This window comes from Pinus tabuliformis, chromosome 8 (assembly GCF_031772625.1).
Source record: "Pinus tabuliformis cultivar Carrire ecotype Pingquan chromosome 8, CPIR1, whole genome shotgun sequence".
Classification (NCBI taxonomy): domain Eukaryota; kingdom Viridiplantae; phylum Streptophyta; class Pinopsida; order Pinales; family Pinaceae; genus Pinus; species Pinus tabuliformis.
The window spans coordinates 1,618,701,476-1,618,725,126 of NC_142294.1; the positions used below are offsets into that span (position 1 = coordinate 1,618,701,476).

A 23,651-nucleotide genomic window follows, 5' to 3' on the forward strand; every position below is an offset into this window, starting at 1 on the left:
TGATTAACTGAATGTAACCTTCCTTTGATGTGTAAATTCCGCTATCTGCCTGATGCTATACAAGTATATAAATTATTATTATTATTATTATTTTTTAAATAATTTTGTGTTAACACATATCATTTTAATAGAATAAACAAAAAAAAACTACACGCACACCATTCATGTATATAAATAAAAAATAACGTACCAACTACCAACTAATAACTCTAGATAATATCATTAAACATTTAACTACTAAATATTTGGTTTTTGTTGAATCAGATGCGTTGCTTTATATTCCAGCTGAACAAATTTAATAGGAATATCAATTTATGAATAAATAAAAGTGAGGTGTGTAGGGTGATAAACTGTCCCACATTCAATGTGAGATTAAGAGGAGACAGACGATGGACTACAAATAGTCGGGCGATTGGTATGAAAATTTACGGAGCCGTGTGGTCAACACAAAGCGAACTATTCTTTCGCCTTTTACTAAAGAATACCGTGTGTTGGCCACTCTCAGCGGCATACGCCAATTTTTGGAGGCTTCTCTCTCACTTGAGATGTGAAGTCCACACAGTAAATCCAAAGCGGAATAAATGACATATATACTCTTCAGTTTGCGGGAATCAATCATATACTGTAAAATTTGCGGAATCGATGACCTATATTTCCATATATTCTTCAATTTGCAGGTAGTATGTAGGTGTGTGATTTCCGAGCTATACTCTCAGAGTAACTTGATAAATATGGTATATATGTAAGATCTTACGTTCTATGATATATATATGTTAGGTATCTAAGATCCATATGCGAAGTGTGGCGTGTTTCTAGTACTTAAAAAAAAGAGTGGGCATGGGGAAATCGGTTGACTCCCATCAATGCTCCAAATAGTTAGTCTGTCTTGCTAGACTTGGGTCTCTATGTTGCTGAAGTGTTATGACTAGTTGCTGAAGTGTTCAATTGTGTCTCTGTTCAACTAAATCAGGCTCCGGATTTGCGTCCCTTCCCCAAACTCCTACTTACTCATGCAACCAACTCCAATTTGACCTTATCATTCCAAAATCTTCTGTTTTCACATAAACTGATCCTGTCAACGGTTGATCTGTTCGCTTAATTTATACATAAGTATTCTGGGAACCAATTTTTGCTGTGTAAAAGGCCACAATTTTGCATCAAGCAAGATGCTGACAAATAGTGAGCGTTCCCATTGAACTTCACAGTGGCGTCAGACTTTGTATTTATACTTGACAAGAAATGTTCAACATATTTCCTGTCCCACCGAGTAAACATGTGCGTCTAGTCCAGGGCCAGAAATGCGTATTTCGGATCTTGATTAACCAATGGTACTTCACAAAATTTAATGGCTTTGTGTAGCTCACTGAGGTGAGCCCATTCAGGTTGCTTCAAAATGCTAGATTCATCAGTGGAAGCATCATAGTCATTGCTATTAGTAATAAGAGGGACTCCTGCCGAAAAACCAAAATTTGTTCCTCAATGATAGATATCATAGGTCTCTAACGCACCCTCGCTTTCGACGAACTGTGCAACAGAAAACGCAAGCTCCTCTGAATTCTTAAAGATCATAATAATCACAAGTCTACAAAAAGATCATTCCTTCAAATCAACAAATACGTCTTCACTACCAAAATTTAGTCAGCTGACTTTGGAAATTGTTCATGCAAAATTTGTGTTCTGAACATCGGAGGATTATATTGCTTCCTTAAGGCAGAATCTTTTATTGCAACCACATGGACTATGGGAAATCGTAGTTGTATCAGGCATGATGATGCTATTCGATGCTTCAAGTTTGTTATGGTTACCGTGGCTGCGATTTTGGCAGAGCACCTACATTTACTGCTCCACTGGTCTTCTAGGAGATGAAGCTTTGACTGCTCTGGCAGAGAGATGTAGCTGTACAAAAAGTCTTTTTGTTTTCTGCATTTTACAACTGGGTAGGAAACACTTGTGATTTCATTAGTGCTCAATTTGATTGAGACTCGTATATTTTAAAATAAAAATAAAATATATTCTAAATAAAAAATAATGTAAGTTATCATAAAAACATAAATGAATTTAAATATTTGATTAATTTTACTTAAAATTATTACTTAAACAAAATAAAAATAAAATATATTCTAAATAAAAATTAATATAAGTCATGATAAAACATAAACAAATTTATATATTTGGTTTACTAGGTTCATTATTAATATTATAATTTAGTAATGTAGTTAAAATATTTTGCTTTCTCTTTAAAAAAACATAAATAAATATTTAAATGTCTATATTAAATAACATTTATTTCAAGAGGTTATTTAAAAGAGATCATCAGGTTATGAGGAGGATGGAGCTCCGAAATCCTCCGCGAATAGTGCATGACATAGGCTAGGGTTTGATTGCAGTGACTTTTTGCTGCACCTTCCCTTCGCTTTCGACCAGCAACGACACCTCCCTCTTGCTGTACCTCCCAGATGCCGTTCTTCGCATATCCTGTTACCCGTTCGTGGTTTTGAGCTTTACCCCTGTGACTTCGTCGTGCCCCTCACCGTTTTCCCCTTCCTACAGTCGGCCACTCCTACAACGATGATTTTCTACACTTACGACAGCAGCTGGTGCGTAAAACCCAAATCGGTTATGGATTTGGACTTAGTTGATTTTTCTGAAGACCCTTTTGAGGATGTCTCCATCTGGACATCCCTCCACTCGAACATGGAAGGACTACTCTCCTTCAGTAGTGAATTGTCAGAGGTTATCGCTCCCTTACCTTCGATCTCATGGCCCTCATGTTCGGTTGTAACCCTACTTGCGGTTCCTTCCTCCTGGCTGGTCTCTGCTACCCATCACCCGCGGTCGTTCTCCCTACAATTTGTGGCCCGTTGCATAGGCCCGGACCCTGCCACTTTCTCCTTGGGCTGCCCACCATTCCCTCCATCCGCTGGATCCCATTTCCCTTCATCTTCTCCCCTTGGCGAACCCTCGGTCTTTGCTCAGGGTACCCCTCTCTCGGTACCGTTATCATCTCCCCTCTCCGACAGTTTTACAGACATACCTCCTCTCTCAGATGCTTTCCCCTCTGGGCCTAGTCTGAACCCTTCAAACCCTCAACCAAACCCTCATCTCAGCGGATCACAGGAGGACGCCACCGACGCGGGCCACAAGTCGGGCAAAAGGCAAAAGTGTGTCAAATCTAGGGCACAAGACATAATTATCAACCTGGGAGAAGATATACAGTGGGGCGAAACCATGGATACTGCCGATCGAGTCTTGGTTGGTAGGGTTCGGGGGAGGAGCTACATTGTGTCATGGCTAAAGCAATGGACAACAAAAGTGTGGGGGAAACATTTGGCTGAGCTACCCTTCATACAAACCTTTGTTCGCAAATGGTTTGTGCTGCGATTCATCAAAGATGAGCATACAAATTGGGTCTTGTCATCTTTTTGGCACATTGAACAGGCCCCTGTGCTTCTTAGGTTATGGAACCCTCATTTTGACCCTGAGAGGGAGCAATTAGGAGCTGGGAAACTATGGGTCCGTCTTCGAGGTCTAACACTACATTTTGGTCTAAGGACAACTTCAGGCACATTGGGAACTCTCTGGGTACCTTTTTGGAGTATGATAAATCATACCTCTCCACGGGCATCATGGCATATGCGAGGATTTTGGTCTATCTAGATACCAAGGAAGGGTTGCAGGAACACATCACATTGCGATGGAGAAATTTCACTCGGACACAGATCCTCGATTATGAGGGGGTCCCTTTTAGGTGCAAGAGATGCCATAAGGTAGGTCGCTTATTCATGGACTGCCTCTTGAATGGCAAAGAAAGAGCAGCGGAAAAGGGAAAGACAATCCCTACAAAGGATACTCAGGCACCTGAGAACCACACCTCTTCTAAAGCAGCAATGGAACACTCCGCCCCTGAAGTAGCATTGGAAACACCAGCCAAGGAGCCTCCGAAGAAGCGTGGCAAAGCACCATATCGGCCTCCCTCTCCTCCTCTAACCAAGGAAAGGGCGGCTGTAGAGGTTGCGCTATCTTCGCGTATGTCCACTTCTAACCCCTGCTCTATTCATCTCTTTATTTCATCTGATAACATAGCTTTATCTTCAGTGAATCATCAGGTCTCTGCTTTCATACCCTCGCCCCCCATTACATTAGCATGCTCTCTGCACCCCCATCCTCCCATTTTCTCTTGCACTCCCCCATCTTTCCCGGAGACGACCCCATCTAAATCCTCTAAAACTGATCAAGGGTCTCTATTCCACATATACTCTCTCTGATCCCTATCTCGATCACTGCCTCCTAACTCCATAGGCATTGGTCTAGTATCTCCCCCCATCTCCCCGAAGCCACCAAGAGGCATACCTTCCTCCCTATCCAAAGGCAAGATGCAGGCAGGAGAGGAGATTACCTCGAGGCGACAACTTGCTATTGATTGGGTTCTTAGAGCATAGAACACCCTGGGTACATCTCCCCTATGAAGCTGCTATCTTTTAACTGTCGAGGGTTAGCTGGCCTTGAGAAAAAACTAGCTCTTCGGAGACCTTTTAGGACTGAACTTGTAGATGTCATATTCCTACAAGAAACCCTGGGTCTTATTGAAGTTATCTCTCACCTGCTAGAATCCATGCTTCCTAGTTGGTCTTTTCAAGCCCTCGATGTCAATGGCCGCTCAGGAGGCATTGCTATGGGTTTCAACTCTCGAACTATCAGAGTTTGTAACATATGGGGAGGCATTGGACACATCGGGGCTGACATTTTCTCGTCTGAACTGGGCACCGACATCAAACTTATCAATGTATAAGGGCCATGTCAACACTGTGGAGAATTCTGGGAACAATTATTGAACTCCAATCTTCTGCAAAAGGACAACATTATCCTTGGAGGGGACCTAAACTTCTCTATTGGCTTCTTAGAATCATGGGGACATCATGCCTAGATTGACCCCCTATCTGTTTACTTTGAGAATATCTTGGAGAATCACAATGTTATTGATATCCCACCTGCAAAAATACAACCTACTTGGAGGAATAGAAGGATTGGAGAAGACAGCCTCGCTAGAAGACTTGATCGCTTTCTCATCAAGGAGCGATTACTGTGTATGGGCTATAACTACAGACAATGGGTCGGGTCAGGAGGTATATCAGACCATCTGCCGATATACCTTGAAATAAGAGGAGGATTGAACAAACCAAATCCCCTTTCAAATTCAACTCCAATTGGTTGAAGGATGCAACCTATACTCGATTGGTAACTGAATACTGGAAGACCCACCCTCCTGTTGCTAGTGGGAATATAGCTGAAGGTTTTGCACTTAACCTTAAAGAGCTGAAGAGACTATCTAAAATCTGGGCTCGTAACAAGGGAGAATAGGATGATCAAACCCTAAGGGACATTGAAACATAGATTGCAGCCTTGGAAAATGAACAAGGGGTTCTTCACCTCAAATGAACAGAAGGAAAAGCTCACTACCTTAATATCTAAGAGAGGTAAAATTCTAGAGGATCAGGAAGAAACCTGGAGGCTGAGAAGGAAAGCAATATGGTTGTTGGAAGGAGATGACAATACAAAAAAATTTCACAAACATGCAAATGGTTGAAGATCTATCAACTCCATTTGGCAACTGACAAATGAGCAGGGGAATACTGTGAATACCTTCCAGCAATTAGCTTCCCTGGCCACATCCCACTTCAAGCAGATCTACAAGGCACCTCCCAATGTCACTCTAGCAGAAGTCATTCGAGTGGCACAACTATTTCCTCGGTTTGTGGATCAGGAGACTACCATGGAGCTGAATAGGGAGGTCACAATGGGGGAACTTGAGGCTACCTTGAAATGGTTCAAGAGCGACAAGAACCCAGGACCAGATGGTTAGTCGGTGGAGTTCTACACAGCTTTTTTCGACATCCTTGTCGGATCTTTGGAAGAATGTATGAGGCCTTCAATTCTACATACATCACCATCATCCCCAAATCAAACATGCCTGCCTCCTTTGATGACTTCCGCCCCATCTTCTTGTGCAACTGTATCTACAAAATCATCGCCAAAGTCATTTCCAATCGCATCCGACCCATCCTATCCACCCACATATCTTCTGAACAATTTGTCTTTCTCCAAGATTGACAAATACATGAAGCAGTTGGTACTGCACATGAAGTGATACACTCTATTCAGATGAAGAAGATGAAAGGTATGATCTTAAAGGTAGATCTCTTAAAAGCCTATGATCGGGTAAGTTGGTTATACCTCAGAATGCTTCTAAGTCATCTAGGCTTCCCTTATGAGTTTATAAAATGGATCATGTGTTGTATAACAAATATATCTTTTAGTGTCCTTGTCAATGGAGCAGCTTCGCCTTTCTTCCACTCTGAAAGAGGTCTCAGACAGGGGTGTCCTTTGTCCCCATTATTATTTTTACTTATCATGGAGGGGCTCAACAGATTTATTAAAGAAGAGCATAGCAGGGGACGGCTTAAGGGAATCAGGATCACTGACAGATGCATTTTGACTCACTTACTCTTCGTGGATGATGTGTTGATCTTCCTCAATGGTGGTATTGGGGATCTGACTATCTTACATAACACCATCACCCTATTTCAAACTGCTACAGATATGGTCATCAATAATACTAATCCACCATTACAGCCACTGGATGCTCCCCTCATGAGACTCAGTATGCACTCCACAGATTCCATTTCACTCTTCTATAGATGGAGGATGGCCTTAGATACCTGGGGTACAGGTTGAAGCCCCATGGCTACAAGATAGCAGATTGGACATGGTTAATCTCCAAGATGGAAAGAAGGCTCAACATCTGGTATCATAAGTACCTCTCTAGAGCAGGAAGACTTATACTCATCAAAGCTGTTCTTGAAGCCACCCTGGTATATTGGATGACACTGGCATGGATACCTAGAGGAATCCTCTCCATAATACAAAACCTCTGTTGCAGGTTCCTTTGAAAAGGCAAACAATCAAGGAGAATATTTGCCTGGGCCAATTGGGAGTTGCTTACTCTCCTAAAGAAATGGGGAGGTTGGGGTATTAAAAAGCTGGAAGAATTCTCCTTTGCATTGGCGGCCAAGCCACGTTGAAAATTGATCACATCAAACAACGTCTGGACTAAGGTGGTTTTTTCTAATTACATAGCCCCCCTAAACCTGATGGACTGGCTCAGATAGCCATACTGGAACAAAACAGGGATTTCTATCATCTAGAAAGATGTGTTAAATTCTATGTCTATCATCAAAGGAGGACTCACTTGGAGAATCCAAGTGGGCACATTAGTGCGCATTGGTTTAGACCTTTGGATCGGGTGTGGTAATGCCCACAGGCTGCCTGAAGGGCTCAAGCTCCATCTTGCCAACTCAGGTATCACACATATCAGCCACATTGCAGACATGGAACGTTCCACCATATTTTATCAGGCTTGGAAAACTACTTGCAGCCTGCACATCCCATAGCACTGGCATCAATATTGGGCGGGCTATATTTCAAAATTAATAGAATCACACATCAGAATTGTAGAAGGGGGAGGATGAGATTATCTGGGCATATGCTAAAAATGGGATTTACTCCCCTAAGGAGGGATATCTCTATTTAGTAAATGTTCATAGACCACAGGCTATCGAACATTGGTGGAAAAACATGTGGAAACTAAAAGCACCTTCCAGAACTAGACTATTCATGTGGTCAACTATAAAAAAAAGGCTCCCACAGGTGACAATCTTATCAAAAGAGCTCAGCATGGACCTTTTTGGTGCTGCTTATGTAAGAATAGTTCTGAATATATAGACCATCTCTTCCTCACCTGCCCAGTCACAAGGGACCTATGGAACTCTGTTCTCTCGACCATCCCCACCCAGTGCACATGGCAGGGCTTGATAGTTATGGAAGCTTGGACCACATGGTGGACCTTCGCAACCCCGACCAAGGCTAGAAACCTTCCTCTCCTCATTTGCTGGGCAATCTGGATTTCCCGTAACCGATGCATTTTTTAGGACACCGTTCCTCATTGGCCCTCCATCACTGCCCACCTTCTGGTAGACTACCACACCATTCCCGAAGACGATGATAATCCTCCCCGCAAGCACATTGTCCCTGAAAACATCAATCACTCTCACCCCTAGGCATATTTTGACGGTTCAACACAGGAAGCTGGGTGTGGGGGCGGTGTCATTCTATATCTTTCAGAATCCCATCATTCCAAATACAAATGGGCTTGGGAAGGGGCACAAACAATTTTGCAGAATTGATTACTGTTAAATATCTCATACAATTTGCTTTGGAAAAACGATGCAAGAATCTACAAATTTTCGGGGACTCAAAAATTGTATGCAACTGGATTAACAAATCTACAAATTGTTTTGCTTACACTCTGAGACCTATTCAGGACGAGGCCCATAGACTCATCACACATTTTGACTTCTTTGTTTGTCATCATATCTATAGGGAACACAACTCATCTACCGACCTGTTATCCAAGGAAGCAGTGATCCGGCCTTGTGGCACATGGCTGATCCAGGAGCAGAAGGACGGTGCACACTATCAGTATTACCACCATCCATTCATGGATTTTACAATTTAACTGGCTCAACAGGAGCCTATTTTTTGCATATGTTAATAGTTTTTCATAAATTATCTTATGTATATAATATGATAGACATACATACTCTCTGCGTAGAGAATTTTGTTTCACTTTATCATGAACATTACTGAAGGCAGTGCCTCTTTGCGTGGAGTGCACTATGCTATTTTTGTCTCTTTTTCTACTAGATAGGCTGTCAGCCTCACATATTGCATATGCGTATCACATCTACAACATATAATTTTCCTTTATTAATGAAAATTACGATTTTTCCAAGGGGAAAAAAACATTTATTTCAACTTAAAAAAAATCTTAAATTTTCCTTATAAATATTTCAAAGCTTAAACACATTGTTTGAATATGTCTATATATATATATATATAACTTAAATACATTGTTTATATATATATATCTATATATATGACTTTTCTATATATATAAAAACTGATGTTTGAATATGCTTGTTATACATATATATATATATATTTCAATTCCAAAAGAAAATAGTAGTTGAATTTAGTTACCTCTTAATAAAATGAGGTGTAATTCATTCCATTCTTAATATAAATTTATTTGACATTGAAAAAATATTAATAAAAATAAAAATGTTCAATGGTTTTCAATGATTTTTTTTTATGAAAGTATTGAAAAAGAAATGTTAGAATTGTAAATTTAAATTGTGTAGTTTATACAATCAATTGAGAGTAACACTTTCAAGACATTGTATTTATTTATACATTCAAAAATGCAATTTAAATAACTAAAAATTACACATGGTCTCTCTCTCTCTCTATATATATGAATTAACTCTTTTCAGATACAGATTTTTTTTCAAGTTTTACACACCAAGATGAGTTTTCATATATAACAGATTTGATCACTATGGGGCTTCTAGAGCCATGGTTAAAATAGATTTATAATGGTTAATTAAATTTAAATATGGTGAATCATTATGTTAATTTATATGGTCAAATCAGTTTATCTATTTATTTCTATTTAGAAATATTTTCATTTTTAATTATATATTTATTAAGTTTTATATACTTATTAATTATATGTCGTGGAATAGTCTTCATGGGTAGTTCAATTGGTGATTGTTGTGATTTGAAGTCCTTGTAAATTTTGAGGTTTTAGTTGTTGATTCCTAGATTATCTTCAATTCCTAGATTCCTTGACCATTAATTCTACTATATATATATATATATATATATATATTCTGAAAATGAATATATGTAATTTCTTCCATGCTCAATATATAGTTGATATATGGTAGAAGATCTATTTTAGTTATTAGGATATTCTGACACATAGGAAATAGTTAAGTATAACTTGGTCTAGTGTAGAGTTAGGTAAAATGTGTTTCTTTACTATGTATTTTTGTAACTTACAATCTGACGGTCATGATATGTTCTAGACATGAAGTGATTCGACGGTTCATTCTCTCCTGGGTATTACCAACGGTCATGATATGTTCTAGACATGAAGTGATTCGACGGTTCATTCTCTCCTGGGTATTACCAACACTCCGTGGCTTAACACCTGATTGGTTCATATCTCTATTTAAAGAGCATGGAGAGTCATTTGTAAGGCGACCCTTCATGAGAGAAGCTTATGTAGTCATTTGTAAGGCGACCCTTCATGAGAGAAGCTTATGTAAATTTTCTTTCTTTTACATTAATAAATTGCCTGAAGTGACCGCGTTAGCTCAGGGCGTGCACTGTTTCCCTCTTTGAGGGTTTTAACCACGTCAAGGATACTAGTGTATTGATCTGTGATCTGTTTGTGAGCAGTGTCCTTTGGTGTTATATCTGAGGAATTTACCTTGTAAATTCCTACATGGTATCGAAGTTATTTGAGGGCCGCATCCATTGCTGATTTAAATCCGAAGCCGGTACAACTGCATCCAACTGTTGTTTCCTAGATCTACTGTCTTTGACAGCTTTCAGGCCAAGAGACTGCTCTATTATGTTAGGAGCATTTGTTCTAGTGAGTAACCCCTTTGGTTTCAGGCGAAAAGGTTTCCGGTAGCCTCAGATACGTAGTTTTTAAGATTTGGAAGTATATAGTCTTTATTTGCACTTTTAGTTATTTATCTCTTTGAGATTTATCATTAATCGATATGTTATAAATTAAAAGTTAATTATCTAATAAAACCAATTGCTATGGTTAATTTAACCAAAAGAAATGTTAATTTTAAATTTACTTTTTTAAATATAAATAAACCAGCCATAGTTTTTATAATAATATATATTATTTATTATTGACTAATTTCTATCATTCATATTTAAAATAAATAAATAAAATAACGAAATAAATTATTTATTTGTTTAAAAATTAAATTAAAAATAATTTAAAAATATAATATTCAAATTCCAAAATCCAATTAAAAGAAAAATAGGAAATATTTTAAAAACTTAATGCATGAAAAACAAATGTAATTTAAAATCTAAATTCACATATTCTCATATTTATTTTATAAAATTTAAGCTCCAAGCAAAAAAATCTTTTGAACATTGTAAACCATTCCATATATTTTACTTGCTCTTATAATTATGTGATTTTTTTTTTATTTCATTTATTTTTATCTTATGTCATACTAATAAAAATAATTCAATAATGTTTTAAACCATTCAATATATTTTATTTGCTCTTATAATTATGTAAATTTTTTTAGATTTCATTTATTTTTATCTTATGTCATATTAAGAAAAATAATTCAATAATATTATACAATTGTATATTAAGGTAATAAACAGGGACTATTCTTTAAGTTAATGCTAAATTATCAAAACAGAGTATTTTCTTCTTTTGGAGTGAATCAATTGGCGATTTCTTGCCTTATCAGGCATGGAATGTAGAACGTATTGATTTGTTATATTTTAAGGCCCAGGTTTAAATGCTCATTTCCAAAAAAATATGCATTATATTTTAAGTTGGGGAGAATTATATTAGTTTGTTGGTTTAACATCTTTAAATGATCATGAATATTAGTAAATTGTTTCTTATTTGAGAATTTTTTTAAATGTTTAGTTTAATCATTATTTCATATTTTAATTTTATGGTTGTTTTTTAAAATTTACATGTGGTTTATTTTTTATGTTTCTTTTGTGAAACGTTTCTTTTGCGTTGTTTCACAAGTAATTTCTTATTACATGGTTTTACTATATAAATTATCCATTTTCTATAATAAAAAAATAATAGTTAAAATAAATAGTAAAAAAAATAACAGTTAAAATAAAACATATTCGATATGATTTATTAAAATATTCATAAATCATAAAGTTTGGTGATTTATGAATAAAGCATAGTTTTTTCCATTTATCAATTCATTATGACATTGATTAAATGCTAACAAAGGTTTTAACGCTAAATGATATGATATGAAGACGTCATAGAGTTGAACTTTTATTATAAAAATGAAGGTTATTAAATTATATTGTAGAGAAAACTATATTTATATCAAAAATCACATCAACTTTGTTGTGTTGATTAGTTTTAATGTTAATTATTGTTTCGTGTAATGTTTAATATTTTTAAAATTTCTTATTTTTTTTCCTGAAAAAATATTTAATATTTCATATAAATTTTTATTATTATTATTTTTTTTTATTTTAAATAATTTTGTGTTAACGCATCATTTTAATAGAATAAACAAAAAACTACACGCACACCATTCATGTATATAAATAAAAAATAACATACTAACTAATAACTCTAGATAATATCATTAAACATTAACTACTAAATATTTGGTTTTTGTTGAATCAGATGCGTTACTTTACCCAGGAGTGCCTTTACACTATGTCTACAAACAATATTGAGGCGGCTATTATGAAAATAGATTTGCAGAAAGCTTTTGACTGCTTAGATTGGGGATATATTAAATGCCTTCTGGCAAAGATTGGTCTGAGAGCATGTGCCATTCGATGGATCATGGCCTGCGTAGAGAACGTGAATTACGCAATCATTATAAACAGTATTCCTTCCCACTTTTTTCAGGCAGAGAGAGGCTTGCGTCAGGGATGCCCCCTCTCGCCACTTCTTTTCATTCTGGCCATGAATTCTCTAAGTATCCACATCAAGAATCAGGCTGCGGACAACAGATGTATGCCTATAAAGATTTGCAGACAAGTCTACATCTTGCATAACCTCTTCGTTGACGATGTACTCTTATTTGCAATGCTCTGTAGATTGTCGTGGACTTGTTTGAAGAACATCTTGGACAGATTTCAAAAGGCTACAAGACTCTATATCAATAAAGGGAAATCCTCCCTCTATCACAATGGCGCCAACCTGGAGATGGTAAAATCGATATCTGAATTATTTGGTATTGAGTCTAGACCGATTAATGAGGGTCTTAAATATTTAGGCTTCACCTCAAGGCAAAGGGCTATTCCAAACTTGACTGGCAATGGTTAACAACAAGATATTATAAAAAGATAGCCGCTTGGGAACATCGGAGCTTACCATTGGCAGGCAGGGTCATTCTTTCCCAATCAGTATTGTTACAGATGGCCGTTTATTGGGCACACCTCTTCTTTCTTCCGGCAAGTATTATCCACAAGCTGAACAAGATCACGGCTAATTTCATCTGGGGTGGCAAGTCAGAGAGATCGAAATTCCACCTCTCCAAATTGGACAATATCTCTTTGCCTAAGCACCTGGGAGGATGGGGCTTAATGGACCTGAGATCATTCGGTAAGGCCCTCTTATGCAAAACGCTCTGGCGTGGGATCTTTGGGGAAAGCCCATGGAGCGCCACTATTAAATTTAAATATTTAAAAGGTAAAAATCTGGAAATTTGGTACAGAGCCGGATCTATCGGCTCCAAACAGGGATCAGCCATTTGGCTCAGTCTCCGAAAGGTTGAGCAACACTTCCTAAAAAATCTAAAGTGGAGGATTCACACGGGACGACGCATCTTTATTGGTTTCGACTCCATCGCCTGCTGCCGGGGAACCATGACTTTTCCTGAAACTCTTTTATTCGCACTCCACAGAAAAGGCTACTTCACATGGGATCATCTCATCGCTGATTGGTGTGGTCCTGTTCCTTTATGGAAGGACGCCGTTGACCTTTTCCTTCCTGTCGAACTATGCTCCTCATGGAATGCCGTCCAAACTTCTCTAAAAGACAGCGGGATTCGTCGACATGGCACGACTGATTGCCTAATCTGGTCAAATGCACAGGTTCCAGCTCGCGTGAAAGACATCTACCTTGACCTCATCTCTTCAAGGGCGCAGCAAGCCAACTCTTTTTTTCCTTCGTCCTTCTGGAAATCGGGATGCCCCCCCAGGACGATCTTCTTTGCATGGCTGGTATACAACAACAAGAACCTATCGTGGGACAACCTGAGGAAAAGAAATTGGCACGGCCCAAGCAGGTGCCCGATGTGCGAATCCGACGAAGAATCAAATCTTCACATGTTCGTCCAATGTCGGTCCTCACAACATATCTGGTATGATCTGGCAATTACCTTTGATTTTCCTCGTATTGTTTTTGACTCTATCCATGCAGCTTTCGCCTAGTGGTGCAATCAAAATAAGCCAAAGTGTTTTCTCATCATCATCATGATATGGTGCGCCTGGAATTGGAGGAACCACAAAATTTTCCGTGATTCCAAAGTTCCCTATTCTAACATCCTCCATCGCATCATTGCTATATTTGATTCAATTTCAATTTAGCTGTCTGTACAGATACATCTATATAGTTTTGCTTTTTGAAATTTGGTGATGCTGTCTCTTAAATAGGCACTTTGCATATATATTCCTTGAATTCTGCTTTATATATGATAGCATATGTCTCATGTCAGCTTGTTTTTTGGAGAATCTTTGGACCATTTGCAATAGTTTTCTTCTCAAACATCTTGGATCGTGGCTTCACATGCCACCTTTATGTCTCTCATGAAGGCTTTTATATTATCTTAATATAAATGATATACTGCTTTTTTCCTCTGAATTTTTTTTTTTACTAAGAATATCAATTTATGAATAAATAAAAGTGAGGTGTGTATGGTGATAAACTGTCCCACATTCGATGTGAGATTAAGAGGAGACAGAGGATGGACTACAAATAATCGGGCGATTGATTTGGTAAGTCACGGAGCCGTGTGGTTAACACAAAGCGAACTATTCTTTCGCCTTTTACTAAAGAATACCGTGTGTTGGCCACTCTCAGCGGCATACGCCAATTTTTGGAGGCTTCTCTCTCACTTCGAGATATGAAGCCCACAAAGTAAATCCAAAGCGGAATCAATGCCTTATGTACTCTTCAATTTGCGGAATGGATGCCCGCCCTATATTTCCATATATTTCTATGTATTCTTCAATTTGCAGGTATGTAGGTGTGTTATATCGGGGAGCTATACTCCCAGAGTAGCTTGATAAATATGGTATATCTGTAAGATCTTACGTTATATGATATAATATATATATGTTAGGTAACTAAGATCCATCTGCAACGTGTGGCGTGCTTCTATTACTTGCATAAAAGAGAGGGCACTGGGGATTGGTTTTGTTTGTTCAATGCTCCAAATATTTTCGCATGGAAAATCGGTTGACTCCCATCAATGCTCCAAAAAGTTAGTCTGTCTTGCTAGACTTAGGTCTATGTTGCTGAAGCGTTATGACTAGTTGCTGAAGTGTTCAATTGTGTCCCTATTCAACTAAATCAGGCTCGGGATTTGCGTCCCTTCCCCAAACTCCTACTTACTCATGCAGCCAACTCCAACTTGACCTTATCATTCCAAAATCTTCTGTTTTCACATAAACGGATCCTGTCAACGGTTGATCTGTTCGCTTCATTTATACATAAGTATTCTGGGAACCAATTTTTGCTGTGTAAAAGGCCACATTTTTGCATCAAGCAAGATGCTGACAAATAGTGAGCGTTCCCATTGAACTTCACAGTGGCGTCAGACTTTGTATTTATACTTGACAAGAAATGTTCAACATATTTCCTGTCCCACCGAGTAAACATGTGCGTCTAGTCCAGGGCCAGAAATGCGTATTTCGGATCTTGATTAACCAATGGTACTTCACAAAATTTAATGGCTTTGTGTAGCTCACTGAGGTGAGCCCATTCAGGTTGCTTCAAAATGCTAGATTCATCAGTGGAAGCATCATAGTCATTGCTATTAGTAATAAGAGGGACTCCTGCCGAAAAACCAAAATTTGTTCCTCAATGATAGATATCATAGGTCTCTAACGCACCCTCGCTTTCGACGAACTGTGCAACAGAAAACGCAAGCTCCTCTGAATTCTTAAAGATCATAATAATCACAAGTCTACAAAAAGATCATTCCTTCAAATCAACAAATACGTCTTCACTACCAAAGGGTTTTCTGCAATAGGGACTGAGATAGAATTAGGAATTTGTGTAATAAATTATCCGACAACAAGGATGCCGAGATGGCACTTACCAGTAGATTCAACGACAGAATTGCAGAGGGATGAAGAAAAGATTTAGGAACCAAGTTGCTGCTTAAAAAATCGTGTTTAGGATGGATTTATGATAGATTTATGTTGGTTTATCTTATGGTCTAGTTAGAAATCAAATAGATGGGAAAAATTCTCATTTGCGGGATAAAAGACCTTTTATTTAAGCAATTCACTGCCTAATTTACTAAAAAAGAAGTGAAATTTATCCGGAGGAAACCTGCGACCTCCAAAAACACGTTCTTAACTGTCAGATCTAGTCATCTGCACATTATAGTAATTAATAGTGTTAGTCATCTATACATTGTAGTAATTGTTGGTGTTTGTTTATATATTACAAGTCACTTTTTTCAATTTGATCTGCAAACAATACACAAGATGTTACATATCTGATCCATACTGTATTGTCGAGTGCACGCTGCCATAATACTATGACTCAATTCAATTGTTCTAGGAAAGGCAACCCAAAACCAATCTACAAAGTCCCATTTTTGTGAAATAAACAGATTCCAATGTCATAAGAGTCCTTCTCAAGTTAACACATAAAAATCTAACAAAAATGGGAACACAAATATGAATCCATTTGTACCTGAAATGTTGCCAAACATAAATTTACAGTAGAAGGGAATACATATTTTCTCTCGCAGGGTTCATATACCAATCTACAGAGTCCCATTTTTGAGAAATAATGAGATTCCAATGTCATAAGTCCCTGTCACCTTAACACATAAAAAAAAACTTGGAAAAATAGGAACACAAATATGAATCCATTTGTACCTGAAATGTTGCCAAGCATAAATTTACAGCGGAAGGCAATACATATTTTCTCTCCCATGGTTCATAAAATTTTACACTGGTTTTGTTGATTGCGTGCCATAACCATACTTGAAATGTAAAGAAGAAAGAAGATTTGACCAATTTATAATTAGAATTCACTCCAAAAACATAGATCCAAATCACCACGGGGAAATATTCTACATATATCCAAGACACTAAAATTGAAAGTGGATATATCCAAGCATGTCACATTGAACACTGTAAATGTTAGAGAGACTAAACTGATATTTTTTCCAGAGTCTTGGGCGTGCCTTTATCATACCTTAAAACTTTTCACTGTTCAGACCATTTATATTCTTGGTGAAGATAAAAAAATTGTGACTTAACAATGTGCCCAAACTCATGTATGTCTGTACTTTGTTATCAGCTTGACTAGCTAGATTAGTAGCTTGACACAATGTTGAAGGAAGCACATGAGAAATTGGAAAGGGACATTGAAAAGAGAGATCTTAGAAAATCAATGCGAAAATAAAAAATTTCATCGTCCTCCCTTAGTCAGCTGACTTTGGAAATTGTTCATGCAAAATTTGTGTTCTGAACATGGGAGGATTATATTGCTTCCATGGGAGGATTATATTGCTTCCTTAAGGCAGAATCTTTTATTGCAACCACATGGGCTATGGGAAATCGTAGTTGTATCAGGCATGATGATGCTATTCGATGCTTCAAGTTTGTTCGATGCTGTGATTTTGTCAGAGCACCTACATTTACTGCTCTGGCAGAGAGATGTGGCTGTACAAAAAGTTTTTTTTTCTGCATTTTACAACTGGGTAGGAAACACTTGTGATTTCATTAGTGCTCAATCTGAAATTGATACTGGTTTATTTTAAAATAAAAATAAAATGTATTCTAAATTAAAAAATAATGTAAGTTATCATAAAAACATAAATGAATTTAAATATTTGTTTAATTGTACTTAAAATTATTATCTAAACAAAATAAAAATAAAATATATTCTAAATAAAAATTAATATAAGTCATGATAAAAACATAAACAGATTTAAATATTTGGTTAATTTTAATTAAAATCATCAGTGGCTAGGTTCATTACTAATCTTATAATTTAGTAATGTAGTTAAAATATTTTGCTTTCTGTTAAAAAAAACATGAACAAAAAATTTAAATGTCTATATTAAATAACATTTATTTCAAGAGGTTATTTAAAAGAGATCATCATGTTACGGGGAGGATGGAGTTCCGAAACCCTCTGCGAATAGTGCATAACACAGGCTAGGGTTTGATTGCAGTGACTTTTCGCTGCACCTTCCCTTTGCTTTCGACCAGCTCCAACACCTCCCTCCTGCTGTACCTCCTTGATGCCGTTCTTCGCATATTCCGTTTCCCATTTGCGGTTTTGAGCTTTACCTCCGTGGCTCCGTCGTGCCCCTCACCGTTTTCACCTTTCTACAGTCGGCCACTCCTACAGCAACGATTTTCTACACTTATGACGACAGTTGGCACGTAAAACCCGGATCGGTTATGGATTTGGACTTAGTTGATTTTTCGGAAGACCCTCTTGAGGATGTCTCCATCTGGACATCCCCCCACTCAAACATGGAAGGACTACTCCCCTTCAACAGTGAATTGTTAGAGGTTATCGCTCCCTTACCCTCGATCTCAGGGCCCTCATGTTTGGTTGTAACCCTACCTGCGGTCCCTTCCTCCTGGTCGGTCTCTGCTACCCATCACCCGCGGCCATCCTCCCTACAATTTGTGGCCCGTTGCATAGGCTCGGACCTCACCACTTTCTCCTCGCGCTGCCCACCATTCCCTCCATCCGCCGGATCCCATTTCCCTTCATCTTCTCCCCTTGGGGAACCCTCGGTCTTTGCTCAAGGTACCCCTCTCTCGGTACCATTATCATCTCCCCCCTCCGACAGTTTTACAGACATACCTCCTCTCTCAGATGCTTTCCCCTCTTGGCCTAGTCTGAATCGTTCAAACCCTCAACCAAGCCCTCATCTTAACGGATCACAGGAGGACGCCACCGATGCGGGCCACAAGTCGGGCAAAAGACAAAAGTGTGTCAAATCTAGAGCACAAGACATAATTATCAACCTGGGAGAAGATATTCAGTGGGGCGAAACCATGGATACTGCCGATTGAGTCTTGGTTGGTAGGGTTTGGGGGAGGAGCTACATTGCGGCATGGCTAAAGCAATGGACAACAAAAGTGTGGGGGAAACATTTGGTTGAGCTACCCTTCGTACAAACCCTTGTCCATGGATGGTTTGCGCTGCGATTCGTCAGAGCTGAGCATACAAATTGGGTCTTGTCATCTTTCTGGCACATTGAACAGGCCCCTGTGCTTCTTAGGCGATGGAACCCTCTTTTTGACCCTGAGAGGGAGCAATTAGGAGCTGGGCCACTATGGGTCTGTCTTTGAGGTCTGCCACTACATTTTTGATCTGAGGACAACTTCAGACACATTGGGAACTCTCTGGGTACCTATTTGAAGTATGATAAATCATACCTCTCCACAGGCATCATGGCATATGCGAGGATTTTGGTCCATCTAGATATCAAGGAAGGGTTGCAGGAACACATCACATTACGATGGAGAAATTTCACTCGGACACAGATCCTCGATTATGAGGGGGTCCCTTTTAGGTGCAGAAGATGCCATAAGGTGGGTCACTTATTCATGGACTGCCCCTTGAATGGCAAAGAAAGAGCAGTGGAAAAGGGAAAGACAATCCCTACAAAGGATACTCAGGCACCTGTGAACCACACCTCTTCTAAAGCAACAATGGAACACTCCGCCCCTGAAGCAGCAGTGGAAACACCGGCCAAGGAGCCTCCAAATAAGTGTGGCAAAACACCATATTGGCCTCCATCTCCTCCTCTGACTAGGGAAAGGGTGGCTGCGGAGGTTGCCCTGTCTTTGGGTATGTCCAATTCTAACCCGTGCTCTATTCATCTCTCTATTTCATCTGATACCATAGCTTTATCTTCAGTGAATCATCAGGTCTCTGCTTTCATACTGCCACCCCCCTCCTCCCATTTTCTCTTGCACTCCCCCATCTTTCCCAGAGACGACCCCATCTAAATCCTCTGAAACTGATTAAGGGTCTCCATCCCACATATACTCTCTCTGATCCCTATCTTGATCACTACCTCCTAACTCCATAGGCATTGGTCTAGTATCTCCCTCCATCTCCTCGAAGCCACCAAGAGGCATACCTTCCTCCCTATCCAAAGGCAAGATGCAGGTAGGGGATGAGATTACCTCGGGGCGACAACTTGCTATTGATCAGGTTCTTAGAGCATAGAACACCCTGGGTACATCTCCCCTATGAAGTTGCTATCTTTTAACTGTCGAGGGTTAGCTAGCCTTGAGAAAAAACTAGCTCTTCGCAGACTTTTTAGGACTGAACTTGTAGATGTCATATTCCTACAAGAAACCCTGGGTCTTGTTGAAGTTATCTCTCACCTTCTAGAATCCATGCTTCTTGGTTGGTCTTTTCAAGCCCTCGATGTCAATGGCCGCTCGGGAGGCATTGCTATGGGTTTCAACTCTCGAACTATTAGAATTTGTAACATATGGGGAGGCATTGGACACATCGGGGCTGACATTTTCTTGTCTGAACTGGGCACCGAAATCAGCCTTATCAATGTATAAGGGCCATGTCAACACCGTGGAGAATTCTGGGAACAATTATTGAACTCCAACCTTCTGCAAAAGGACAACATTATCCTTGGAGGGGACCTAAACTTCTCTATTGGCTTCTCAGAATCATGGGGACATCATGCCTAGATTGACCCCCTATCTGCTTACTTTGAAAATATCTTGGAGAACCACAGTCTTATTGATATCCCATCTGCAAAAATACAACCTATTTGGAGGAACAGAAGGATTGGAGAAGACAGCCTCGCTAGAAGACTTGATCGCTTTCTCATCAAGGAGCGATTACTGTGTATGGGCTATAACTACAGACTGTGGGTCAAGTCAGGAGGTATATCAGACCATCTCCCGATATACCTTGAAATAAGAGGAGGACTGAACAAACCAAATCCCCTTTCAAATTCAACCCCAATTGGTTGAAGGATGCAGCCTATACTCGATTGGTAACTGAATACTGGAAGACCCACCCTCTTGCTGCTAGTGGGAATATAGCTGAAGGTTTTGCACTTAACCTTAAAGAGCTGAAGGGACTATCTAAAATCTGGGCTCACAACAAGAGAGAATAGGATGATCAAACCCTAAGGGACATTGAAACAGAGATTGTGGCCTTGGAAAATGAACAAGGGGGGTCTTCACCTCAAATGAACAGAAGGAAAAGCTCACTATCTTAATATCTAAGAGAGGTAAAATTCTAAAGGATCGGGAAGAAACCTGGAGGTTGAGAAGGAAAGCAATATGGTTGCTGGAAGGAGATGACAATACAAAAAAATTTCACAAACATGCAAATGGTCGAAGAGCTATCAACTCCATTTGGCAACTGACAAATGAGCAGGGGAATACTGTGAATACCTTCCAGCAATTAGCTTCCCTGGCCACATCCCACTTCAAGCAGATCTACAAGGCACCTCCCAATGTCACTCTAGCAGAAGTCATTCGAGTGGCACAACTATTTCCTCGGTTTATGGATCAGGAGATTGCCATGGAGCTGAACAGGGAGGTCACAATGGGGGAACTTGAGGCTACCTTGAAATGGTTCAAGAGCGACAAGAGCCCAGGACCAGATGGTTGGTCGGTGGAGTTCTACACATCTTTTTTCGACATCCTTGGAGAAGATCTGCTTAAGGTCATTGAAGATTGTCGGATCTCTGGAAGAATGTATGAGGCCTTCAATTCTACATTCATCCCCATCATCCCCAAATCAAACATGCCCGCCTCCTTTGATGACTTCCGCCCCATCTCCTTGTGCAACTGTATCTACAAAATCATCGCCAAAATCATTTCCAATCGCATCCGACCCATCCTATCCACCCACATATCTTTTGAACAATTTGTCTTTCTCCAAGATAGAAAAATACATGAAGCGGTTGGTACTGCACAAGAAGTGATACACTCTATTCAGATGAAGAAGATGAAAGGTATGATCTTAAAGGTAGATCTCTCAAAAGCCTTTGATCAGGTAAGTTGGTTATACCTCAAAATGCTTCTAACTCATCTAGGCTTCCCTTATGAGTTTATAAAATGGATCATGTGTTGTATAACAAATATATCTTTTAGTGTCCTTGTCAATGGAGCAGCTTCGCCTTTCTTCCACTCTGAAAGAGGTCTCAGGCAAGGGTGTCCTCTATCCCCATTATTATTTTTACTTATCATGGAGGGGCTCAACAGACTTATTAAAGAAGAGCATAGCAGGGGACGGCTTAAGGGAATCAGGATCACTGACAGATGCATTTTGACTCACTTACTCTTCGTGGATGATGTATTGATCTTCCTCAATGGTGGTATTGGGGATCTGACTATCTTACATAACACCATCACCCTATTTCAAACTGCTACAGATATGGTCATCAATAATACTAATCCACCATTACAGCCACTGGATGCTCCCATCATGAGACTCAACATGCACTCCACAGATTCCATTTCACCCTTCTACAGATGGAGGATGGCCTTAGATACCTGGGGTACAGGCTGAAGCCCCATGGCTACAATATAGCAGACTGGACATGGTTAATCTCCAATACGGAAAGAAGGCGCAACATATGGTATCATAAGTACCTCTCCAGAGCATGAAGACTTATACTCATAAAAGCTGTTCTTGAAGCCACCCCGGTATATTGGATGACACTGGCATGGATACCTAGAGGAATCCTCTCCATAATACAAAACCTTTGTTGTAGGTTCCTCTAAAAAGGCAAACAATTAGGGAGAATATTTGCCTGGGCCAATTGGGAGTCGCTTACTCTCCCAAAGAAATGGGGAGGTTGGGGTATTAAAAGGCTGGAAGACTTCTCCTTTGCATTGGCGGCCAAGCCGGGTTGACAATTGATCACATCAAATGGCCTCTGGACTAAGGTGGCTTTTTCTAAATACATAGCCCCCCTAAACCTGATGGACTGGCTCAGACAACCATACTGGAACAAAACAAGGATTTCTGTCATCTGGAAAGATGTGTTAAATTCTATGTCTATCATCAAAGGAGGACTCACTTGGAGAATCCAAGTGGGCACATCAGTGCGCATCGGTTTAGACCCTTGGATCTGGTGTGGTAACGCCCACAGGCTGCCTGAAGAGCTCAAGCTCCATCTTGCCAACTCAGGTATCACACATATCAGCCACATTGCAGACATGGAACATTCCACCGTATTTTATCAGGCTTGGAAAAATACTTGCAGCCTACACATCCCATAGCACTGGCATCAATATTGGGCAGGCTATATTTCAGCATTAATAGAATCACACATCAGAATTGTAGAAGGGGGAGGATGAGATTATCTGGGCGCATGCTAAAAATGGGATTTTCTATATATATAAAAACTGATGTTTGAATATGCTTGTTTTATATATATATATATATATTTCAATTCCAAAAGAAAATGGTAGTTGAATTTAGTTACTTCTTGATAAAATGAGGTGTAATTCATTCCATTCTTAATATAAATTTATTTGACATTGAAAAAATATTAATAAAAATAAAAATATTCAATGGTTTTCAATGAATTTTTTTATGAAAGTATTGAAAAAGAAATGTTAGAATTGTAAATTTAAATTGTGTAGTTTACACAATCAATTGAGAATAACGCTTTCAAGACATCGTATTTATTTATACATTCAAAAATGCAATTTAAATAACTAAAAATTACACATGGTCTCTCTCTCTATATATATATGAATTAACTCTTTTG

General features: G+C 38.9%; 2 non-coding genes across 2 annotated transcripts; both read left to right on the forward strand.

Moving 5' to 3' along the window:
* The first annotated feature begins 431 nt into the window (after positions 1-431).
* Positions 432-549, forward strand: LOC149242275 (U5 spliceosomal RNA). Its single transcript, XR_016246854.1, has one exon. It is a non-coding gene; the product is annotated as a U5 spliceosomal RNA (small nuclear RNA).
* Positions 550-14,675: 14,126 nt separating this feature from the next.
* Positions 14,676-14,794, forward strand: LOC149242276 (U5 spliceosomal RNA). The gene has a single exon (XR_016246864.1). It is a non-coding gene; the product is annotated as a U5 spliceosomal RNA (small nuclear RNA).
* Positions 14,795-23,651: the final 8,857 nt, after the last annotated feature.